General features: G+C 42.0%; 2 non-coding genes across 2 annotated transcripts; one reads left to right on the top strand and one right to left on the bottom strand.

Annotated features, from left to right (window-relative positions):
• Positions 1-12,430: 12,430 nt before the first annotated feature.
• trnag-ccc (transfer RNA glycine (anticodon CCC)) lies at positions 12,431-12,502 on the top strand. The gene has a single exon. It is a non-coding gene; the product is annotated as a tRNA-Gly (tRNA).
• A 1,691-nt stretch (positions 12,503-14,193) lies between these two features.
• On the bottom strand, positions 14,194-14,267 carry trnan-guu (transfer RNA asparagine (anticodon GUU)). Its single transcript has one exon. It is a non-coding gene; the product is annotated as a tRNA-Asn (tRNA).
• Between the last annotated feature and the right edge of the window lie 9,899 nt (positions 14,268-24,166).

The raw sequence follows: 24,166 nt of genomic DNA, 5'->3' as shown, positions 1-24,166 counted from the left end.
GGATATGAAATTGTAGCGGATTTCTGTTTCAGAATCTCTCTCCCTGTTGGAGCAGCAAGAGTGGCACTAATGCCAGAAACATGATCTGCCTCAGGGTGTGGCAAATCAGGGTGTCGGGCTGTGTCCCCTGTAAATTCACATAAGAGACATGCACCAGTTGTAGCTCGGCTCATCTAGAACAGTGAGACGAGATCCTTTAATGAGATGGACATGGACATGATCAGTTTTGTGACCACCAGGAGAGGCAGGAGAAACACTCGACCAGTGCAGGGTCCCCAGTGGCTGCTTCCCTCACAACATGTACACGATTTGATTACTAGTGGGGGAATGACGTCTCAGGACACACCAGAATCAGCCAGGCTGCTGGCACTAACAGTGTCTCAGATGTCCAGTAGAGTAGGACGGGATAGTCTGGACAGTATTTAAGAAAAGACATAAGATTCTGTATCTGTAAAAGAGTTCCCAGGATAGTGTGTTGCTTCTAGAATACCAGGATGATGAACGAGTCAGAGCGGCTGTAGAAAATTCTCAAGCGCACGTTTTGCATATAACTGGTATACAGTGCACAGAGGGAATTAGAAAGACACTTAAAATGCACAACTTCAAAAATATTAATCTCCGAATTACATCCTGTGACAAATATTTATGAAGATATAAATAGAATGATGATTCAGTTGAATATTTGACTGAGGTGCCTGGGCAGGAGCAAGATTGAAGTTCTTGGATCGCTACAATTTATTCTGTGGTACGCAGACTTGCACACAAGAGATGAGGTACACCTGAACTGGAGGGGTTGGGGGCAATATCCTGTAGATTTGCTAGTGATGCTCAGAATACAGTTAATCTGAGTGGCATTCAGTGTGACCCTGAGAAGGAGATAATACTTATGCCAATAACAGCAATTTTAGTCAACAGGATAGACCGGAGAACAGACAATGGAAAGGAAAGACAATTGGTTTAAAATGCATTTGCTTCAGTGTAAGAGGCTTGACAGGTCAGGAGGAAGATCTCAGGTGTGACTGACTCTGGGGACTGCTGGATCACTTCCTTTTACATATAGGTCAATGATTTGAGTGACAGAATTAAAGGTTTTCTGGTGAAGTTTGCAGTCAATTCTAATACTGATGGAGGACAGGTAGTGTGGAGGAAACGGGGAATCTGCTGAAGGACAGACAGTTTGGGAGAATGGGGAAAAATGGAAGGTGGAAAACAGTGCAGGGAACCGTATTGTCATGCATATAATTAGTAATGACGAAGACTACATTCCTAGTCCGTTAAAAATTAATAATCATCAAAAACAAAACCGAGGTGCAAAGAGTATTGGGAGTCCTCATTTAGGAAGCGTAACTTGCAGTATGAGTCGGTGATAAGGAAGACAAATCAAACATTAGCTTTCATCTCAAAACAACAATTATACCGATGCGAAAAATAACGTGCAGGTTTCTAAATCATTGGTCAGACGCCACTTGCAGGTCTATGAGCGGTTTTGTGCCACTTATCTAATACAATGTTTCCCTGGCATTTGAGAGGGCCCAAATAAGATATATAAGCTCGCCTAGTGAAACTAAGGTGTTGATGTTTGAGGAGTGATTAGTGACTCTAGGCCTGTACTCAGTGGAATTCACAAGAATTCGGTAGATCTCATTGAGACCTATTGAATATTGGAAGGCTTATATAGAGTCGATGTGGAGAGGACGTTTCCTATAGTGCAGGTGTCGAGGACCAGAGTGTCAGTTGTAGAATAGAGGGGTGTCCATCTGGAACGGAAATGAAGAGGAATTGCTTACAAAGTTGGGAGTGAAACTTGAATACTTTGCCACAGACAGGTGTGGGGGCCAAACCATTCAGTATAAAACGAAGGTTGGCAGTTTTTTGATTACTCCGTGGATCAGCAGATTCTGAGGAAAAGCCAAGAGAATGGTGTGAGGGGTATATAAGAATGAACCATCACGGAATGGTGGAACAAACTGGATTTCGCTGAATGGCCTAAATTTGCCCCTATTGGTCCTATCACAGCCACAACAGAATAATGTCTGAGGGAAGTGCAGGATGGACAGCTGAATGTTCGCGGACTTACAAATGCAGGTAAGAAGGGAGAACGACCAAGTTGTGCGAAGTGGGAGTCCTTTAACAGTGTGGTGTCAGGTGTTCAGAACCTGTATGATTCTTGTAGGGTAAACGAAAAGTTTGTCAGGTTTCACGAACCCTGGTTGATGAGAGATACCGAGGCCGCAGATGAGAAAGTGTAAACAGCCTGCTTACATTTACTTTTGCGCCAAAGCAGTTATATTCACTCGCCTTCACTTGCTCTATCATTGAAATTTTCCCACAACCAATGAACTTACTTTCAAGGACACCTCATCTCATATTCTCAATATTTATTGCTTGTTTAATTATTGTTTCTTCTTTTTACATTCGCACAGTTTGTTGCCTTTTTCACGCTTGTTGAGCGCTCTAGTTGGACGGTTTATCATTGATTCTGTTATAGTTATTATCTATGGAATAGATTACAGTTAATATTCTATAGATTTGTTCAGTAAACAAGAAAATTAATCTCAGGATTCTATATGATGACATATATGTACGTTGAACTCCTCTGTACTGCCTACACCTCTTCCTTGCTTTTGTAAAGATTATCGTTATTTGTCACAATTACTTTGAAGCGTAGTGAAAGGCATCTTTCCGACTTTTATTTAAATCCCGTCTATTTGCCTTGATCGCAGACAGTAAACAACTAGAATCATCAATTCCGTGAAAAAGGTTATTGTAAAGCATAAGTCAGGAAATGGATACAAAAAAATATTTCCAAGTCACAGTACTGTTAAAACAAGTACAGTTAAAACAATCATCAAAAAATGGAAAGAATAAGGCACAGCTGTAAAACTGACAAGAGCAGGCTATCCTTAAAAACGGAGAAAGTGTCCAAGAAGGGGAGAGAGATGGAGGCCACCAAGAGACCTATGGTAACTCGGAAGGATTTACAAGCTTCTGTCCCGAGATGGGAGAGACTGCACATACAAATGTTGTCTGGGTGCTTCATCATTTTTATTTTTTTTTGCATTTCGATAACCATTTCACCGAGTTATTTGGGGTGTTCTTTTGTGTTCATGGTGCAGTATTTGCCAGGACACTGACGCATCAGCAATTGGTCCTGGTGTAATTGAAACATCCTGACTGCACACCGTGATCTCCATTTAACTAATTACATGAATTCTAAAACCAATTGCTGTACCTGTGATGACTTGTTGTGTCATATTAAAGGGGGTGAATACTCATACAATGGATTTTTTTCGTTTTATCACTTTGTAGATTTCATTTTCATTTTGACACGAGATAGACTTTCTGTTATTCAGTGTCAAAACAGCCAAATTTAAACACAGTGAATTAATTTTATAAAATAAAACATGAAAACGTCGAAATTGGGTATGAATACTGTTTTAGGTACTGTAAAAGTAGGGTCGATGTTGTCCTCCATTCTGCTGCTGCGTTTACTCACTCCATTCTGTCTGATACCCAATGGAATGTGTATGCAGAGAGAATGACAGGGGTGGGAAGGCGTTCTGACGATGTTAACTACTTTCCCGGGGCATCATTCAGTGCAGCCGGAGTCAGTGAAGTGGAAGAACGTTTCTGTGACAGAGCGAATTGTGTTCACAAAGTCCACCACTGATATGACTTCACAAATTGCCAAACCTCACTCATCTAGACTGAGCACCATTTACAACTCCTCACCCTACTCACCAGGCTGATAAGGAATCCCTTGTATCAGAACCAGAAGCTGGTTTATTATTACCGACCTGTGTTGTGAAATTTCAATGTTACCATCAGGTAGGAGGTACAGAAGCCTGGAGGCAAACACTCAGCGATTCAGGGACAGTTTCCTACCCTCTGCATTCCGATTCCTAAATGGGCATTGAAACCTTGGACACTACCTCACTTTTTCAATATATATTGTGTATATTGTTTCTAGTTTTGTACAATTTTAATCTGTGCTACATACGTATACTGTAATTGTTTTAGAAATTATTATTATTATTATTATTATTATTATTATTATTATTATTATTATTATTGTTATTATTATTTTTTTATATTTTGGGTTTTTTCTTCTGTATTATGCATTGCATTGAACTGCTGCTGCTCAGTTAACAAATTCAACGACACATGACAGTGATAATATATCTGATTCTAATATAATTTGTTTACTTACCAGCAACAGTTCAATCCAATACATGATACATCCAATACATAGAAATGCAAAAAGTAAAACAATAACATTAAGTATGTCTGCATATTTAAACGATGAAATACAGTGCGAATACAAAAAAAAAATATGTATTATAAAAGTGAGGAAGTGTTCATGATTTCAATATCCATTTTGGAATCGTATGGCAGAGAGGAAGAAGCTGTTCCTGAATTACTGAGTGTGCGCCTCCAGATTTCTGCACCTCCTTCCTGCCCCAAACAGTGAGAAGAGGGCATGTCCTGCGGTATGGAAGTCCTTCACTATTGACGCCGCCTTTCTGAAGCACCGCTACTTGACGATGTATTTGAACTTGGATGTGTCCACTAGTTAGAAACAGAAACGCTACAACACAATACATGCCCTTTGGCTCACTATGTCGTACCAAACCTGTACTTATTTTAGAAATTATCTGGCGTTACCCATAGTCCTATATTTCTGAGCCCCATGTACCTGCCCAGGAGTTTCTTAAAAGACTCTAGTGTAATCAGCTCCACCACCTTTTCCGGCAGCACATTCCATGCACTCACAACGTTCTGTTTAAAAACTTGCCAATGACATCTCCACGAAGTTCTTGTAGACCTTTCTTTTCCATTCCTGATAATTGTGTTTCCTTATCAGGCCATGATGAAACCAGTCAGGTTACTCTCCACTGTCCATCTATATATGTCAAAGTTTTAGATGCCATGCTGACTATACGCAGGTAGAGTTGTTGTCTTCTTTATAACGGCACTTACTGCCAGTCCCAGGACAGGCCCACTGAAATGATAATGCTGAGATATTTAATGTTACTGACTCTCTCTACCTCCAGTCCCTGATGAAGACTGGCTCATGGATCGCCGGTTTCCTCTCCCTGTCGTCAGTGATCAGCTCCTCGGTTTTGCTGATATTGAGTGAGAGGTTGTCGCTGTGGCACCATTCAACCAGATCGCCCATCTCCCTCCTGAGGCAAATGAGTGCCACCTTTGATTCATCCAACAACAGTGGTGTCATCTGAAAACTTTAATATGGCATTGAAGTTGTACTTAGCCAAACAATCACAGTTATAAAGTGAGTAGAGTAGTGGACAAAGCACACAGCCTTGTGGTACACTAGTGCTAATGATGATTGTGGATGAGATTTTTTTGACTTTGATTGCAAAGACTTCACCACCGCGGACGGGAAATATAAATTACAACAGAGAAGATTACATTAAAATCAGCAAAATGTAAGAATGAAAATTAATTACTTTTTTCATAGAAATGTGAAAATAGGGGGCCCACTTGTCCCTTTATCCACAGTGGTGTTGCAGCTCCAACCACTTGATTGTCCTTGTTAAATGTGCAGTCACTTTCACCAAACACTGTTGTTTTTTTTTAATGATGGTTTGACGTTTTGTAAGTTTGCAATAATTTCCTGCTTTGTTGCAGCTCCAAATGTTTTCCTGGTACAGGTGGTGATCTGACAGGTCTGGAGTTTCCTGTTTTCTGCTTTTGCTTCAGACTACAGAATTTGCAGCTTTTTATTGTAATATTTATTTCTTTTCTATTTACTTATTTTTCTCCTATTTGGAGTGAAGGAGTTACTCAATGTGGTCTCCCTACAGACACAGACTAGTTTGTTGGTCCTGACCATCCTCACCCAGGTCTGCCGTCAAAGACGAAGTTTATTGATTTGTTTCATATGGTCCTAAGTCAGGCCGTTTACTAAACTGGGTCCAGAATTGTCTTTGCAATAGGAGACAGAGTGATGGCAGAGAGCGGTTTTGTGATCAGATGCTGGTGACGTGCTGTTTCACTTGGATCTGTTCTGGGACATTTGCTGTTTGTGATACGGCTGAGTGACCTGGGAGTGGATGTAGGGACGGTGAGCAGTAAGTTCACACGGAGTGGGAGATAGGTGGAGTTATTGCTGTGTGAAGGGTGGTCTTAGGCTAAAGGGTTACATTTATCAGTTACTTTACAGATATGGTGCTTATTAACCAGCCGCATGGCCCAAAATTGTACCACTGACACTTATTCAAGAATTGGACCATAGAATTTCGAAACAATTGATATTGAGGATGAAATGAATCAATAAAGTGGCCTATTTATCTTCTTTGTAAAACATATAATGCATTTTAGCTACTGAAAGATTAAAACCACATCTATTTGCCTGCTGTTCAACATTATTAATCATGAATCACATGCTATATACAATTAAACTGAATTTTCTACCTCTAATCCATTAAGAAGCATTCATCTGCAAAAAGTGATTTCCCCACCCCAGTACATATCTCAGAGAAAGTATCAGTAGTCATAGTGTTAAACAATAAGTGTTACAATGTGGTGTCTCATTCTCCAGCACATAGAAACCCAAATATACCTTAACCACTCTCAACCGCCTGGAACATACATTAAAAAAACACTTTGGAAAAAAATATATCATTCCTCTCAGTCCGAATTTCCATAAATTGATCCTTTCATAACATATCATATGATTTTTCAAAATCAAAATCTTGCATTTTGCAACTCACTTATTTACTTGTGCTTTTCTAATATCATTTCCAAACATAATGTCATTCAACCCTTTTGAAATTCGCACTGATAAAATGCTATATCACCTCTTTTTCCCAAAATAAAATTCAATCCTTCTATTACCATATGTTCCGTAAGTTGACAAAGTGATGTTGGTCTATAACTAGAAGGACACTATGGGCCTTTCCAGATGATGGACCATTTTCTATGAATAGCCAAGATGGCCTAAACTCCAAATATGATCCAGAAATACAAATATTTGGCTCATATTATCTCAAAAGCAGTATGCCACCTGCTTAAACATACTATAACATATATCATCCTTTCCTGGAGCCGACTGACCTGTACTATTAAAAACTTCCTTAAATTCACAGAAAGAAAACTCTATGTCACTATCATTGCGACAGAGGGCTTCCAACAGATGAGCGCATCGCTTAAAACCTCATCTCTCCATCATTTATGCTCTTAAAATTAAATTATATTGATTACGAATTTCAGCAAATTACTAAGCCAGTGACTCAACCTTCTGTACTTCAGTAACAATCACCTTCCTTAATCAATACTGGAATGTTTTTAACTCTATGAATCCCCCCAACCAATTTTCTTAATCATTCCCCAAACATCACTAAGTTTAATATCGTGTCAACACTATCGCAAGATGACCGCCAGTAAACCTCTTTCAGAACCTTCACCAATTTCCTCACCACAGCCTGTGGCCTTTCATACTTAATAAGAAAACTCGGAGAGTGATCATTCTCAACTCTCCCAACCACCTTATTTCTCTCCCTAATTCTCTCTGCACACTCCTGCGTCCTCCATGGTACAGTCTTCCTCCTATTAATGCCATTTTTAACAGGAGATACTTACACAGCAGTTTGATGAATAATATGACATAAACATTCATTGCAGAAATCCATATCATTCTCAATGTTCGGCCTTGACAGATATTCATCAGGTAAAAACTCTCCCAGTTTGCTTTACCAAAATTCCAACTCCAAAAAGCAGACTCCTGTTCCCTATATAACTCCAAACACAAGCTTCAAAATATAAGATAATGATCACTCCCCAATGTTTTATCACCCGTGACATAACTCACACACTCACTCCAGCCGGAATGATTGAAACTGGAGTTAAATCTACAGCAGTTTTCGGACTAATATAACATTAAATCTCATAGCCCTCCCATCATTAAGGCACAGAGATTGGAAATACCTAAAAATTCTTCTACCAACAAACCATTCCATGAATGGCCCCACAGTGAAGTATGTGTACAACAATCCCCACACCATAGAAACCTTAGTGAGCTGGAGCTAGAATTGAATTGAAAATACACTTGGACTAAGATGTCAACAGACCAGTGCTATCACCAGTGGGATCATCAGTTGATCTGCCACCTGTCCTCAGGAGTTTCAGCACGCTTATGATCCAGACTCCCTCGAGGTGGTGGGCCAGCAGTGCTAAAGCGCCACCTCGCACTGATAAGCTTAAAAACTTGGCAGCTACCTCTATCAGAGTTGTTTGTCGCTTCCATCCAACAGATAGTCTACTCTTCAGATGTGTATGCAACTACTGAAGGGTTTGCAATAGATGGATACAGTGTCCGACTTTCTGCCCCTCTGGACATACTTGGTCCACACCCATGATGATCCTGTCTGCTGCCTCAGCGACAGCCCTGCTGGTTGACTTGATGTATCTCCTAGTGAAGCCAAGGTCACGCAGCCACTTCTGGAAAGTGAATAGATTAAAGCCACGGGAGCCTACTTCGAATGGATAGCTTGAGACTTTCCACCCTCTGTCTCTACATATACCTTCCAACAAATCAAAGAAAAGCTTTCCACAAGAGATTTACCACTTTAAAACCCCTACACGTTGAATCAAATACATCTACTACAAGAGCCTCATACACTTTATTTACATTCACAACTCTATGTCCGATCCCTTTCCTTATTAAACTTGCAACACCGCCCCCTCTGCCACCCTCTGCCAATTAACCGAACACGTCTAATTACAATGTAATCCTGCAAAGGAAAACATAAACGTGCTAACAGACAGGTTTCCTGAATAGATATGATGTTGGGTAAACTTGATAAATCCGAAATAAATGTCTTAATGTGTTGATAATCAGACTTCTCGGACTCCGCTGCAATATTCTTAATCCCGTTATGTATACGCAGTAGGAGACTGAAATAGAGGTACCCCACCTATTAAAGCATCATTTACAGTTTCCCACATGACACCAGTTACGCATAGATACTTTTCAGTTTTCACAAGAATTTTAATTTTCTCAGTCCGATAACTGGGCCGTACAATTCACCACATCCTTCATAAACATCACAAACTTCACTTTATCAGCTTGTAAAGTATGTTTAGTAATGGAACTTTAGTAATGTGACATATAGCCACTAAATTCACATTCTGTTTCCCAACTGGTAATACTTGATCAACAATCGGTTTAACTTTTTGCAAGGCCTCTGCAAAAGACACACCTAACTGTACATTAACCTGATCAACCAGCTGCCTTCTTAAGCACCTCACATCCTTATAAACTGCACTATGTTCTCCTCGCAATTACAGTAAATAAACTTTCCAGCTTCACAATCTTCATACTTATGTTCCCACCTCCCTCCCTACATCTTAGTTTCCCATGATATACTGCCACAACATGCCCAAACCTTTGGCATTGGTAACATCGAAGCATAGGCGGAATATAAGCCAGTACATTATAACTAACATATCAATACAGTTAAACACGCCATCCTATCTCCATTTCTGACAACTTGTAATCTCTTTACGTTCTTTACCTTGCCTCCCAGCAAATGAGATTTAATGATTTAATCTGCTCTATCAAAATCTCCACTGGAACTCCTGTTTTAACAACCTGACACCTCAATTTTCATTAGGCAACATAAAACATTAAAATGTAACGCCTTCTCACACTTCCTTATTCACTTCCTTATTCACGATTTTGCACATCACCTCCTCTTTCTTTCTTTTTCAATCTTTTTATTAAATTTCAAATTAATAAGCATATCAATATTTATAATGGTACATAGAGATCAAATTACATTAATTAACCCATTGTGTTAATTAACCCATTAACCCATTTCTATGTAGATAAAGATATTTGAAGTTCTCTTTCCATTCATTCTTAATTGTATCAGACGTAACTAGACGTATTTTCGTAATCAAATCATAAGTAATTGCTATTAAGCTCTTCTTAAGGATTGATCACAATTTATATTCCCTGAAACAGATTTCAACTCTGTGGTTAATTTCAAACGAGAAAACGTACAGATGCTGGAAATCCAAACAACACACAAATTGCTGATGGAAATCAGGGCTGATGAATGGGCTCGAACCGAAATGTCAACTGAACTATTTTCCATAGATTCTGCTTGATCTGTTGAGTGCCTCCAGCATTTTGTGTGTTGCTGCAGGTAATTTAATGGGATTGATAAAAGAAGGTTGTTCCGGGGCAAATGTAAACAATACTGTACCTTGAAGCCTTATTTCCATTTTTTCCCCAAAATGTCCAGCCCTTCCTCTCGATCAGAGGAAACATTCCCATTTTATGTTACTTTTTTTTTCCGTTTTCCAGATCCAGATTCAACTTCATTCCGACCTCTATCCGCACTAACCAGAATTATTCAATTCCGGTTCATTTTCCGGACTCACGCACCCCCCCCCCCCCCCACCTGAACCTACATTATTTCCCAACATTCAAGGAAGGGTCATCAACCGCCACTGCAACTCCAACCCTCTTCTTCGTGTTCTGCTGTCAATCAGGTCTAGAAGCGGAGCCACATAGTCCACGTTATACAACGTCACATAATTTTAAGCGTACATTCCTCCATTGCACATTCTGTTTGGAGGATCCAGGGTTGCTGGAGGGGCTGGGTGGCTTCAAACCCGGCGGTAAACATGTCCGCATGGTATCGTTCTCTCCGAAGTGTTTCAGCTGTTCCTTTTCCAGTCTTCTCCACACAGTCACCCAGACAAACTGAGAGAGTCGGCCGGAGTGCTGGGAAAGTGCGGGAGTTCATATCTCACAGCAACAGCCCCTGTATAATGTGTCGGAGTGAAGGATCCAGTCACCTAATGTAACGCCGTACGGCGTTCAGATACAGTCACGATGAGGGAAAATTGATAAAACAACGCTGAACAGAACGTGCCTTTTTCTTGGGAAACTCTCTAGTTCCGGGCTATCTGCACACTAAACTGTCCCATCTTCTAATAACGGTTTCATTTGAAACAGGAAAATGGTATCCCCATCGGTAAATTAAACCCCGGTCTCCTGTGTGACAGGCGGAGATTGAACTAACGAGGAATCTACAAGAGTGTGTAGTCTGTCATACGGATGTCAGGGTTTATGAGAGCTCATAAAGTCACCCTGATGTTTGTTTGTTGAGTGTAGAGCTGACGCTATTTACTCATCCTGTCCTCACTGTGTCACTGGAGGGGTCTCATCATTCTTCAGTGATTCAGTCATTTACTATGTTCAAGGACTGGCCAAAGGAAGGGTTCCGATTAGCATCCTACAGCGTGTTGTTTGAACCGATATTTATAATCAGGATAGTTTCTCACTTACTGAAACGTGCAGCAGGAAACCATTTGCAGCCCTTCCAATCTCTCGGGTCGATTCTCCCTTCTTTCGGATCCCAGGTGCTGTGTTTCTCCGGTGTTACGTACCCGTGACACGTGACAGTGGTACCCTTGTCACGTGACTGGGGTTGAAGTTATACTGGACATGAGGTAATGGTGGAGTGATGTCATTTTCCCGCCAGTAGAGGTCATGTGACAGGTTTTTTCTACAGGGTATAAAAGGAAGACCCACCCTGTCAGGTGGGGCAGTTCGTGGCTGGATTTGCCAAGATGACTTCATATCACTGTGTGATTTAATGTGATGACGCAGTTTAGTTAAAAATGAAGTTTTGTTAATGCCAAAAGTTTAAAAGGTCAGAGCCAACGGTTTCTTTGCTAATGGAGAGTGAAGTTTGGAGATCAAGAAAAATCGATTTTCGATGGATTGACTTCGACCTTGTTTGATCCTCATTCGGAAGGATTTCGTTGACTATTCTCGCTGTTGACCCCTGGGATGACCAGAAAGGGTTTGAGAATAGTGTGGAAGAGAGGTCAGTCACTTTAAGTTGTTATATTTAATAAAATTCGACGTGGGAGTTCGACGCTGGGAATCGAAGGACATCGACGTGGAAGAGAATTTACATCGCTTTAAAAAGTCTCTCCTTTTAAAAGTACCGTGAGCTTTTGAACTGTCGGCATATCGTTCTTTGAACTGTTTTCATTCGGCATATCGCTTTGGAGAACTGAGTTTTTTTCAATACTACTTTAAAGACTGTTTGAGACTGCAAAGCTATTAAGAACTGTCTGACCAGCTGTCAGCAGCTGAGCTCGGACCATTGTTTGGGTTTGTTTACATTTGAAGGGGGTTTGTTATCAGTGTTTAATAAACGTGTTATTCGTTATAAAACCCCTTGCCTAACTCATCTATATTATTGTTGCCCGAATACGTAACACCGGTCTGTCGGAATGCGCGACATCTACGGGTCAGAATAGGAACTGCAACAGAGTGAGGAATGATCCTTCAGAAAACAGCTCAGAAACTGATAATAGAGTTACAGAATCTTGTAGCACAAGAGACCAATCAGTAACCGAATCTCGTTTGTATCAGGGTGCGATGGTGGTATAGTGGTGAGCATAGCTGCTTCCCAAGCAGTTGACCCGGGTTCGATTCCCGGCAATCGCAGGTTGTATACCTTTAGCACTATGAACGCAGAATTCACGGGCAATTTGCTGTGAATGAAATTCACTCTAATGGATCAGATGGAGCCCTAATGTACGATGGTGGTGATCCCTCAGGCAGGATGATCGAGGAAACCAAACTGAATGAAAAACACAACATTAGACCCGGGAATTCCGGTAGTTCCAAGGGCTCGGCTCGAGGAAACGCACGCTTTCTGGACAGATCGAACATGCAGAATCTTGATCAAAGACACAACTCACCCCGGATATTCTCTCGTTCCCCTCTTCCATCTAGCAGAATGTACAAAAGCAGGAAAACACAATTCACAGTCTCAGGGATTGTTTCAGTCCCACTGTTGTGTCTATTGAATGGTTTCCCGTAAGATAGGACGGACGTTTGACCTCACAATCCACCTTGGTACGAAGGTACGAAATAATTTCCTTATTATTTACCTGCGCCGTGCTTTCTCTGTCGCTGTTACACTTTATTCTGCATTTTGTTATTGCTTCACCTTGTTCTGTCCCAATACAGTGTGTAATTGTTTGATCTCTATGAACAGTGAGGATGAGAAGCGTTTCACTGTATGTCGGTATATGTGACTGAAACACGTAGAACAGATTCAATTCCCACTGAGCCCATTGCGGCAGCCGTAGGGAGCGCCGGCCTCCGGACAGTGCAGAGTTTCCCAGCTGGTAATGAAACGCAGCAGAAAAAAAAGAGCTGAGATCACAGAGGGGAAGCAGTGAGAGAGGGTTTCACTGAACTCTCATCGATGGGAAGATTCAAACTTCTTCAGAGTAGGCATCCCCTATTGACATCAATGGATCTGTGTTGAGATGGTGAACGGCTTTAAGTTCCTCAGTAAAAACATCAGCGAGGATATCACGAGGTCTGTACATACAGGCTGCGTGGTGAAAAAGACACAACAGCGTCTCTTTCACCTCAGACGGTTGAAGAAATTTAATAATGATCCCCAAATTGTAAAGATTTTCTCCAGGGGACCATTCTGACTGGATGCATCACTGCCCGGGATGGGAACTGTAATTTCCTCGATCGTAGGAATCTGCAAGGAGCAGTGCGGACAGCCGAGCGTGTCTGTTGATGTGATCTTCCCAGTATTCAGTACATTTGCAGAGACAGGTGTGTAAATAGCACCTGAAGGATCGTTGGGGACCCGAGTCACCCCAATCTCAAAGTGTTCCCGCTGTCGCCATCCGGGAAAGAGTACGGCAGCGTAAAAGCCGGGACCAACAGGCTCCGGGACAGCTTCTTCCACTAGGGCATCAGTCCGAATCATTCACGCTGATACAATCGTATTTCTGTGCTATATTGACTGTTTTGTTGTACATACTATTTATTACATATGGCCATAAGTTGTACTTTGCACATTTAGACGGAGACGTAACGTAAAATGTTTACTCTTCATGTATGTGAAGGACGTAATTAATAATGTCCATTGAATTCAATTCCACGGAAGAGACTTCGCAGTGTAGCAGTCGAATCGCAGACGGGAATATGTGCAGATGCTGGAAATCCAAGCAACATAGACAAAATGCTGGAGGAACTCAGCACCCAGGCTGCTTCGTGATCCTTAAGAAGGGTTTCGGCCTGAAAAATCGACTGTGTACTTTATTCCATAGATGCAGCTGCACATTTTCTCTTGTACGAGAGAAAATAAACTACTGGAGCACCAGCGTCCCTGGGTGGGCTCGAACCACCAACCTTTCGGTTAACAGCCGAAAGCGCTCACCGATTGCGCCACAGAGACGACTATTTAAAAGAGTACGAATAAATGATAAATTCAAATTGAAATGCCATTTCTTGTTATAGGTGCATCGTGTTTTAAAACACAAGGTTGAATACCTGCTGGCACCAACAGAGAATATAGCAGAGGATGGTTTCGATCCATCGACCTGTGGGTTATGGGCCCAGCACGCTTCCGCTGCGGCACTCTGCTCTCGGAAGTATAATCTGTTGTTGAGTCATGAATGCTGCGTGCTTTCGATTGTATGCATGCATTTCTGTCTGTGTGCGTGTCTGTAAATGTCTGGGTCTGGTTCTGTGACTGTGTATTTCTCGGTCCATTCCGTCTTTTTCCCGTTTCATGCCCATGTACTTCACTTTCTTCTGTTGATTCCCTGTTTCTCCTCTTTCTCGTTTTCTCCACCTTCCCTACTCTCTGACCCACCCAGTTATTCTCTCTCTGCCGTTTATGATCTATCCGTCTTGCACCTCGTTCCCGATATTTCGCCATTGAAATGCGTTTTACATTATTTAATTGTCCAGATGGACAACTCATCCCACTGGTTGGCTTTTTCAAAAAATAAATAACGACATTTTCACCCGAGGTTCCATTAAATACCTTATCCTGTCATGATGATTGAATGACTGTCCGAGTTCCTTCAGTGTTGAAACAGCAGATCTACTAGTGAAGCGGAACTCGCGACATTAATGTACTGCAAACGCTGACATCAAATGTAACAATTCCTCCGCCGGGATTAACTGTTGGTGTCATATTCAGACCATCACAGCCGGACCAGTTAGTGACAGATGGGGGGATGTGGAGTATCGCTGATGCTTCGCCCCTCCTTGCCACACGGGGCGGGTTTTCCATTCCTCCACCAAAGCTGTGTAACCGATACAGTAAAGGTCTAAACCTACGGGTTTTAACGTAAAACGCTGTAAAGACAGACGAACAGTTGCTTATTCAGTGGCCAGTGAGTTATTCCACCATGTTGTGAATGTTGATCGGAATTTCGCCATCTGGGATTTCCCGCCGATGTTTTCAATTCAGTCACCAACCTGGACTTCGTTACATGCACGTATACGATTTCTCATTGAAATATATCTGGGTTGACAAACGTACTGGAAATCCTCTTTCTGAGTCACCGTTCACAAAGAGCGAACATTGAAAGATAGAAAACAGAAGTCGGAGGAGATATCCATTTTCACCAGCCTGTTCCGCTATTCAATCCGATCCTGCCTTGATTTCTCGAAATTCCGGTAATGCCCCATCCCCTTCACCATTCCTCATTTCCTTTTCCATCTCTCACCTTATCTCCTTTCCTACCAATCGCCTCCCTCTGATGCCCCTCCTACCTTTGTTTTCTTCCATGGCCTTCTGTCCTCTCCTATCAGACTCCCTCTTATCCAGTCCTGTATCTCTTTCGCCAAACAATTTCCCAACTATTTGCTTCACACCAGCACCTCCCGTTTTCTCCTAGCACGATGCTTCTCACTTTCCTCCCTCAACCTTTTAATTCTACTACTCATCTTTTCTCCCCCCTCCACTCCTGCTCTAGGGTCTCGGCCCGAACAATCGACTGTTCTCTTTTCCATAGATGCTGCCTGGCCTGATGAGTTCCTCCAGCATTTTGTGTGTGTTGATCCGTGTCTTCTATCTCACTTACCAAACCAGTGAATCTGCTTCCTCGTAGCATCTTCCGAAATCTTTGATTAAGTATATATTCTGAGAAATGTTCTTATATTGCAAAAATAAAATTCGAGTTGATTAATTGATTAAAAGCTGTTAGTTGATTGTTAATAGTTAATAGTTAAAAGCTATTAATTGATTAGGAGGTACATAGATGGGAAACCACGAACTGGGTGGGCTGTGGTAAAGTAAACATGTGAAGAATTAGATTCAGGAGCACTGCCAGGGGTTATACAGCTCAGGTCGCAGTCCTGGTAGCTCTGATAGAAGCTCTACGCTCTACGCTTTAGTGAGGACCGACAGGAAAGTATATAAGCCGACAGCAGGTATGCATTCGGGGTGGTGCATGATTACCTAATGGCTTGGGCACGACGAGGATTTATAACTTCAACAGGTGCTAATATCCAGCATGGGCACTTAATACAACAGCTACTGGAAGCAGTGCGTCTGCCGGAAGAGGTGGCCGTGTTTCAGGTAAAACGAAGCAGAAAGGTGAGAGCATGAAACAGAAAGGAAATGAGTGGGCAGATATTGCTGCGAAGAAGGCAGCAGAGGAACAAGAGGGAATAGAAATTGCAACTGTGCAGGAAGAAACGAGAGAAGCCACTTTAGTAAAATTATATGATGAGGTGGAGGCAGAAGAGAAGGAAAATGGAGGAGAAATTGGGCAAAGGAGGGACCAGATGCGTGCTGGACACACTGGGAGGAAAGAGTCGCTGTGGCCCCACCGTGTATGAGGCAGATAGTACTGACGTTATATAACGTGGTGATTCATCAGCGAAGGCAGAGCATGATCACAACACTCCGGCAGGAATGGTGGTGGCCAGAGATGGGCGAGGATGTTGAGAAATGTTGCGGCCGTTGTAGCATTTGTGCCCAGAATAACCCTGGTAACGGCAGAAAGCTACAGCTGGTAAATCAGCCTCGGCAGAGGGGACCCTACATAACATCCAGATAGATTTCACATGAACCCTGCCAAAAAACAGGGGGGGGGGGAAAGCTACTGTCCAGTTATTCTGGGTCACTTCACCTTGTGGTTAGATGCTTTCCCAACAAAGGACTGCACTGCCAGTACCGCTGCATGGATCCTAGGTCAGGAAAGTCCGCAGTGAACTGTTCTCGAACCCCTCTTTTTTGGCATTCTTATAAATGACCGGGGTGAGGAAGTAGAAGATTGGGTTAGTAAATTTGCTGATGACACAAAAGTTGGGGCTGTTGTGGATAAAGTTTGCAGCGGGATATCAATATCAATATCAAGACATAATATACAAACATTTGTAATATTAATGGTACGACACGGCAGTGTGGAGCATCCTGTGACCATAGGACACTCAAAGCTGCCGTGCAGATGAACAGTATTGTTAAGAAGGCGAATACAGCGTTGTCCTTCATCAACCGTGAGTTTGAAATCAAGAATCGTGAGGTAATGTTACAGCAGTATAAGACTTTGGTCAGACTCCACTTATAGAACTGTAATCAGTTCTGGTCACCTCACTATAGGAAGGATGTGGATAATATAGAGAGAGTGCACATATGGTTTACAAGGATGTTGCCTGGATAATGGAGTATGCCTTAAGACAATAGGTTGAGTGAGTTAGTCACTCCTTGGAGCGACGTAGGTTAAGAGGTGATCTGAACGAGGTGTATAAACTTATGAGAGGCATTGACCCTGTGGATAAACAAAGGCATTTTTCCCAGAGCTGAAATGCCAGAACAAAGGTGCATACTTTTAAGGTGTTTGGAGTTAGGTTCAAAGTGGATGTCAGGGGTACGTTTATCACACTGATCGTGACGGGTGCGTGGATTACATTGCCAAGCAGTTTCTAGAGTAGATTACATGGTCGGTAGAATATTGTGGACTGGAAGTCCAGTAATGCGCTGTAGATTTCTGTGTTTTTATGTTTCTACTTTCAAATAACTTTGCTCCTCGCATATTTAATTTTTCACCCCACCAAGAAAATAGCCATTGAGATTAGTGCTTATTTCAAAGTGCATGTCCGTACAGATCCGTACACTATAATGCATCTGCCACTTCTTTACTCATTCTCCCAATCTGGATATCTCCTTCTGCAGACTCGGCGGTTCCTCAACACCTGCTGCCTCTCCGTCTTTTTTTTGATTAGTCTGCAAATCAGACCCCAAAACCATTAATTCTGCCATCGAAATCATTGGCATTTAACGATAAAAGAAGTGATCCATCAGACCACTGATTCAGTCACGTCATAATTCATCCATCTTTACTGTAAGGTTTTTTTTTTGCATTGAAGTAAATACAGTTTCAATCAATTGTATTTCCTCTCCTTTGTCAGTGCTCCTGTCTATCCTATTGACTAATTTATTTTCTTATTGATGACTGTATTATCAACTGCACAGGGTGACACTGCTTGCCGCTCCCATTTACACTCTTCTAGCATCACCAGCAAACCTACATGATTTTGGTCCACATCCAGTTCAGGAGAAGTCGTTATCCTGCGTGCAAGTCCCCCTAACACAGAAGAAACTACAATGATCCAAAATCTTCAATCTCGCCCCATGCATCAGTTTTCGGTCACATATTCATCAGAGTCATCATTCTATTTCTATCATCAACAATACGTGGCAGTGGGAGTAATCAAGAAATTAATATCCTTGAGGTCCTGGTTTAAGTTCTCTCTTAACTCCCTCTTTTCATTGTGTAGGAGGTCAACCTTTTTTTTAACCATGTTACGTGCACCAATATGCACCACGAATCCTTGACAATGTGTTACAGACTCTTTGGAAAGTTCTTGATTCTGGTAACCAGGGGACAACACATCTTCCTGTGATCTCTTGTGCAGCCACAAACCATTTAGTGTTCTCGCAACTACTGTCCAGTCTGCCCTTTTTCTTCCCTGCTGTGCGTCAAAGACACACTCCACGCCAGCACTGTTGAGCAGAGGCCATACACATCCTGATGTGTACATGAGCCAGTCGCAAAACTGGAAGAACACAAACCTGTACAAACAAGCTCTTGACTGCAAGGACAGTGCCCAGTACAGCTACAACATTGCCGAAGAGGGAGGCAGGGAAGTCCAAATCAAACACAATAATGCGGAGACACAAAGTGCTACAACTCAGCATCTCTGGTATCTCCTGCATATGAACTCGTACAAGAACAGTCAACAATTGACTGCAAGGATAATGAACATTGCAATAGCTGCACTTTCACAACCAGGACATATAAAACTCTCCGTACCCCTGCAGTGAGCACATAGCTCTGTATGCGGCCAGAAATGTAGTCCACTATTCAACACTTGAACAACCACAGCAGTTGAAGGACAGAGACCAGGCGCAACAGTCACTGGCGGACACTGTCAGTCACCTCCCTCTTACTGGGCATCTTCCAGGACGGATCCGGCAGTTGATAATTTATAATCTTGAAATGTTATATGTTTCAATTTCCAAAACTTTTTAAGTAAAAGCAGATAAAAATGAACTGAAATGTAAGTAGATCATTGGGATTGTAAAAGGCTGTAACTGCATTTTCTCGAGTTGTTTCTATGTATGGCTGTTGAAAAGGCCTGTTTCCAACATTAATTAGGGGCTGTATCCTTACAGTATGATGCCGTCTATTGTAAAGATCTGCATCGTTACGGAACGGTGCTCGCTGCTGTAACAAACCGTGGTCTTGGATTACAGTGTCAGCAGTTGTAAATATCTATGACCTTACACTATAGTGCTGACTATTTTAAAGTTCTCTGTCCTTCGCCTTGCGCCAGATGTTATAAAGGTCTTTCTCCTTAGTAGGGTGACTGGTATTTTAATGTCATGTGTCTTTATAATAGAGTGCCGATGACGTTTATACGTCTGAGTTACAGTGCAAAACTGGACTTGACCAGCTCCGGGTCATCAGTGTTATGTTTCAATGATCTGTCTCATTGTATTAAAGTCTTTACTGCTCCGTGGCCGGAATGGACGATACCGTGTACTGGCATCTCAGTGTGAGTGGAATTCCGTGCCAGTCCTTTAACAAGAGTGTTATCTTATTACACAACTGCTCTTGTATATACAGGAAGATAAGAAGTATCCTGGAGACCAGACTGCGATTTTGGCATTATTGGTGTAACGCGCTGTAACGTTTAACTGCTAATGTAATGGTTTCTTTGTAGCAGTAATGTTTGGGTTATGACTAGAGATAACTGGGACATTGGAATGTGCGCCATCCATCGAGAGCCATGTTGTACTTTGTTGTAGATCTGAGAGTGAAGGGATTTCGCATTGTTTTGTCGGGAAGAGATAAGACGCGACTGGAGAGAGTTGGTAGACTGCTGGACAGAGCGACTTGATGGAGGGTCCGAGGATCCGCGACGCTCCGAGGAGCTAAATGGGGAACGAATGGACGGAAACGTGAGCTCCAGCACAAGCGTCAGATTGTTTCCTGTGAATGGGCCCTTATTATTTTTTGTTGTTTCTTGACTAACTTATTGTACCACTGCCAGGGTAGCTCCAGCAAATTTACCTGTTAGAATATTGGTTACCCTTAAGTCCAGGCTTAACCCACCCTCCTTATACCAGTCCCACACTCACTGGAAAACAGCTCAACGATCTGTGTACTTGATGCCTCCACCTGCCCCAAATTGTTAGCCACATATTCACTTGCACTACCTTACCATCTCTGAACTTCTGATTACCAGAAGTAATCCTGACGTCACCCTCCAAGACTATCTAGTTTTAACTTCCCGCCGAACACCCTAAATTTTCATTTCAGGACCTTGTCTCTCTGTTGTTAGTTTTCAAATGTACCACGATCAATGGCTACTCACCCTCCCCTTTCGGAATGGTCTGTACTTTCTCAGAGACATCCTTGGCCGTGGGATATCGGAGGTAACCCACCATCCTACAACCCCATTCATCACCATAGATATTCCGTCTGTGCCCCCGGCTAAAGTGATTGCTGAATGTGATTTATATCTTTTTTTCTATATACTGATGTGCTTATCTCATTGACCCTTTGGAATGGAGATCAGTATAAAGTTCATTCAGTGTTTTTTTTTATTCATCTCAGTGTATTTACAGGGCTTTTTCAAACAATGGAGACACTGGACACGTGTTAGAAAAAATATTTTATTGGAATTCGTAGAATTTTAATGAAGAGAAGAGAAATAAATATCTTTAGTAGGAGTGCAGAAATCAAAATAATACTAACTGTTAAAGAAGCAGGTCTCAGTGTTGGAGGGGCTACAGATCGGAAACCATCACACAACCTATTCACTCTGTCATTTTATCTCTCTCATTGTCTCTCCATCTCTGTCTGTCTATCCCTGTCTGTCTGTCTGTGTATCTCAATCCTCCCCTCCACCCCCTGTCTCCCACCCTCCACTCCGCCCCTTCTCCCTCCCTCTCTCCCTCATGTTCCTCTCTCTTGCTCACTCTTTCTCTTTCCTTCTTGCACACAGTCTCAATTAATCTCTATGAATCACCCTCTTTCTCGGTCTCTTTCTGTCTGTCTCTCTTTTTCTCTTTCTTTTTCCCTCTTTTCTCTCTCCCATGACGAAGCCCTAATACAAAACTCTCTTTCCCCACTGCAACAATTAATTTTTTCATACCCTTCTGAACCTCTTACACTGATACATTTTCATCTTGGTGGGACAGCAGCACCCATCGGATCTCTTATGATCTTCCGAGAAGACAAGCATATTATTCATCACTTCAACTATTATGGCTGCACTTGACTCTCTGAAAATAAATTGTTGCGGACTGTTTGTCATGTGCTTTATCAAAACAATCCCACGTCACATTAACACGGCTTTGTCTCACAGACGTCAATTTATCTTCAGCGCAAGCCAAGTAGGAATCATGTTAGCTCTATCCTGACAGGATCACCCTGGCAGTGTGCTCCAAACTGTTGGCACTGTTTGTGTGTAAACAAACTGCCTCTGGCATCCCCGAATCCTAGAATTTCCTCCAGCTTGTTTTCTCTCTTGTGCACCTTTATCAGGTCTCCTTTCATCCTAATTTGTTTCAAAGAGAAAATCCCTAACATTGTGAACATTCCCTCATAATACATGTTCTCTAATTTGTGAGGAATCTTGGTAAATAATACGCTGCGCCTTCTCTAAACCCAAGTGCTGTATATAATGAGCAAACCAGAAATGAACACGGTAGTCCAGATTTGGTCTAATCAGAGTCTGATAAAGATGGAACATTATCTGCAGCTCTTGAACTGAGTCCTCCGACTAATTAAGGCCAACTCGTCATAAACCTTCTAAAAACACAAATACTCGCATGGAAATGCTGAGTGATATATGGACTTGCATTGCTGGATCACTCTATTTCTCAGAACGGCGATACATTTTGCCATTTGTACTCTGTAGCACAGTTATATTTGCACTATGTATCACCTCATACATTTTCCGGATGGAATTCCACCTGTCGCTTCTCAGCCCAGCTCTGCCCTGTGTCGATGTCCGATTGTAACCTATGAACACATTCGGCGCTATCCACAACACCGCCTCCCTTTGTGCCATTTATTTATTTAGAGATGGATTGAGGAACAGGCCATTCTGTCTCTTTGATCCACAGTACCCAACAACCTCCCTCAATTTAACCCTCGCCTAATTACGGAACAATTTATAATGAGCAAATAATCAACTGTGTTTGGACTTCAGAGAAATTCTGCGGAGAGGACATACAAATTCTTTACAGAGGAAACCGAAATGGAGTTCTAATTCCCAATGCCTCGAGCTGGAATAGGGTCACTCTCACTGCTATGCTACATGGTGCACAAACCTGCAGTTTACCGACCTATCTGTCTATTTTTTTCTCAAGTAATTAACAAAAATCAGAAAGATCAGGGTTCCAGAACAGGCCTCTTGGAAATGCTCAATGGCCTTTCAGTCCCTTACTCTCTGGACAAGTTAATTCAAATTCAGGAAGCCAAGTTTCCATCGATCCCATGCCTCCTGAGTTTCTGGATGAGTCGCTCAGGGGGACTCTTGTCAAACGTCTCTCTCAATTCCGTATACACATCATCCATCGCTCTAACCTCATGAATTTGTTTTGTCACATTCGCGAAAAGGTATTCCTGTTCGCAAGGCATCACCTTCCCCTCACAGAGCCATCTGACTATACTTATGTTTCTGCAAATACACTTCAATTCTATAGCTAAGAATCCTCCCCAACAGTTTAATCTCTATTAGTACAAGAGTCACTGTTTTATATTTCTGGGGATTATTCCTATTACCTTTCTTGATCGAGCTTATATGTAGAGATTATATATAGATATTACCCGCTCGAGAGGAACTTCAATTTACTCTGCGGACCACCCAGTGAGGACAAAGGCCGTGACTGTAGGACTCAGAGAAGGATTCGTCAGTTCAGACTCATCTCGAGCGGCTAATTCTGAATACAAGCTGCAGCTTATCTCCTCAGCTTTCTAATTGTAAATAAGATCATCCACCAGTTCATGTTTGTTTAGACCCATCAAATTTCACGTTTACGCAATTTCAAAATTAAACGAGCATAGTTCCATTAATAATCATATGTCAGTTTCCTTTTACAATCATTATACCTGCTCTTTTCGAAGACGACCCTTCTGAAATCATCTAATATTCAGTCGCCATTGTCTAGGGTCGGCTCCGTGTAGGCAGAGCCGAATATCACGTTGATATTGAACATTCTTAGACCATATCAGTCCAGTTCCCCTCAATGTGTCCTTTGTTCTGAGTTCATAACATCTATCTCTCTCTCTCTCTCTCTCTCTCTCTCTCTCTCTCTCTCTCTCTCTCTCTCTCTCTCTCTCTCTCTCTCTCTCTCTCTCTCTCTCTCTCTCTCACACACACACACACACACAGACATACAATATAACACAATATTACAACACAGGTGGTTGTACAATGTAAAACAGTTAAGCTTCTGGATTTCAAGTCGGTGGAGACAAGGTGAATCCACAGGTAAAGAAAGAGGAGAAAAAAAGGGAGAAGGGATGGACGGATTATGACGGAAGCAGGACTGACCTATACAAAGGAAAAAATATACTCCAGGAACAGGCAGCTTTATCAGAAACGGGAATCGTGCGTAAGAAGATCGGAACAAGCAGCAATTTATTCGGAGGGTGTTTGGATATTTGTGGGTTGGGAAAGTAAGTTGCAAGGATTTCTGCGAGCAAAGATTTGACAGGACTCTGATGAAGGCTCTCGGTCCGAAACGTCGACCGTTTACTCTTTCCTATAGATGCTGCCTGACTGCATTTTGTTTGAGAAGAATAGGCAACTGCC

This window comes from Hemitrygon akajei, chromosome 28, assembly GCF_048418815.1.
Source record: "Hemitrygon akajei chromosome 28, sHemAka1.3, whole genome shotgun sequence".
Classification (NCBI taxonomy): domain Eukaryota; kingdom Metazoa; phylum Chordata; class Chondrichthyes; order Myliobatiformes; family Dasyatidae; genus Hemitrygon; species Hemitrygon akajei.
The sequence above is the reverse complement of the archived record's forward strand: the minus strand, read 5'-3'. Positions and strand labels throughout refer to the sequence as shown.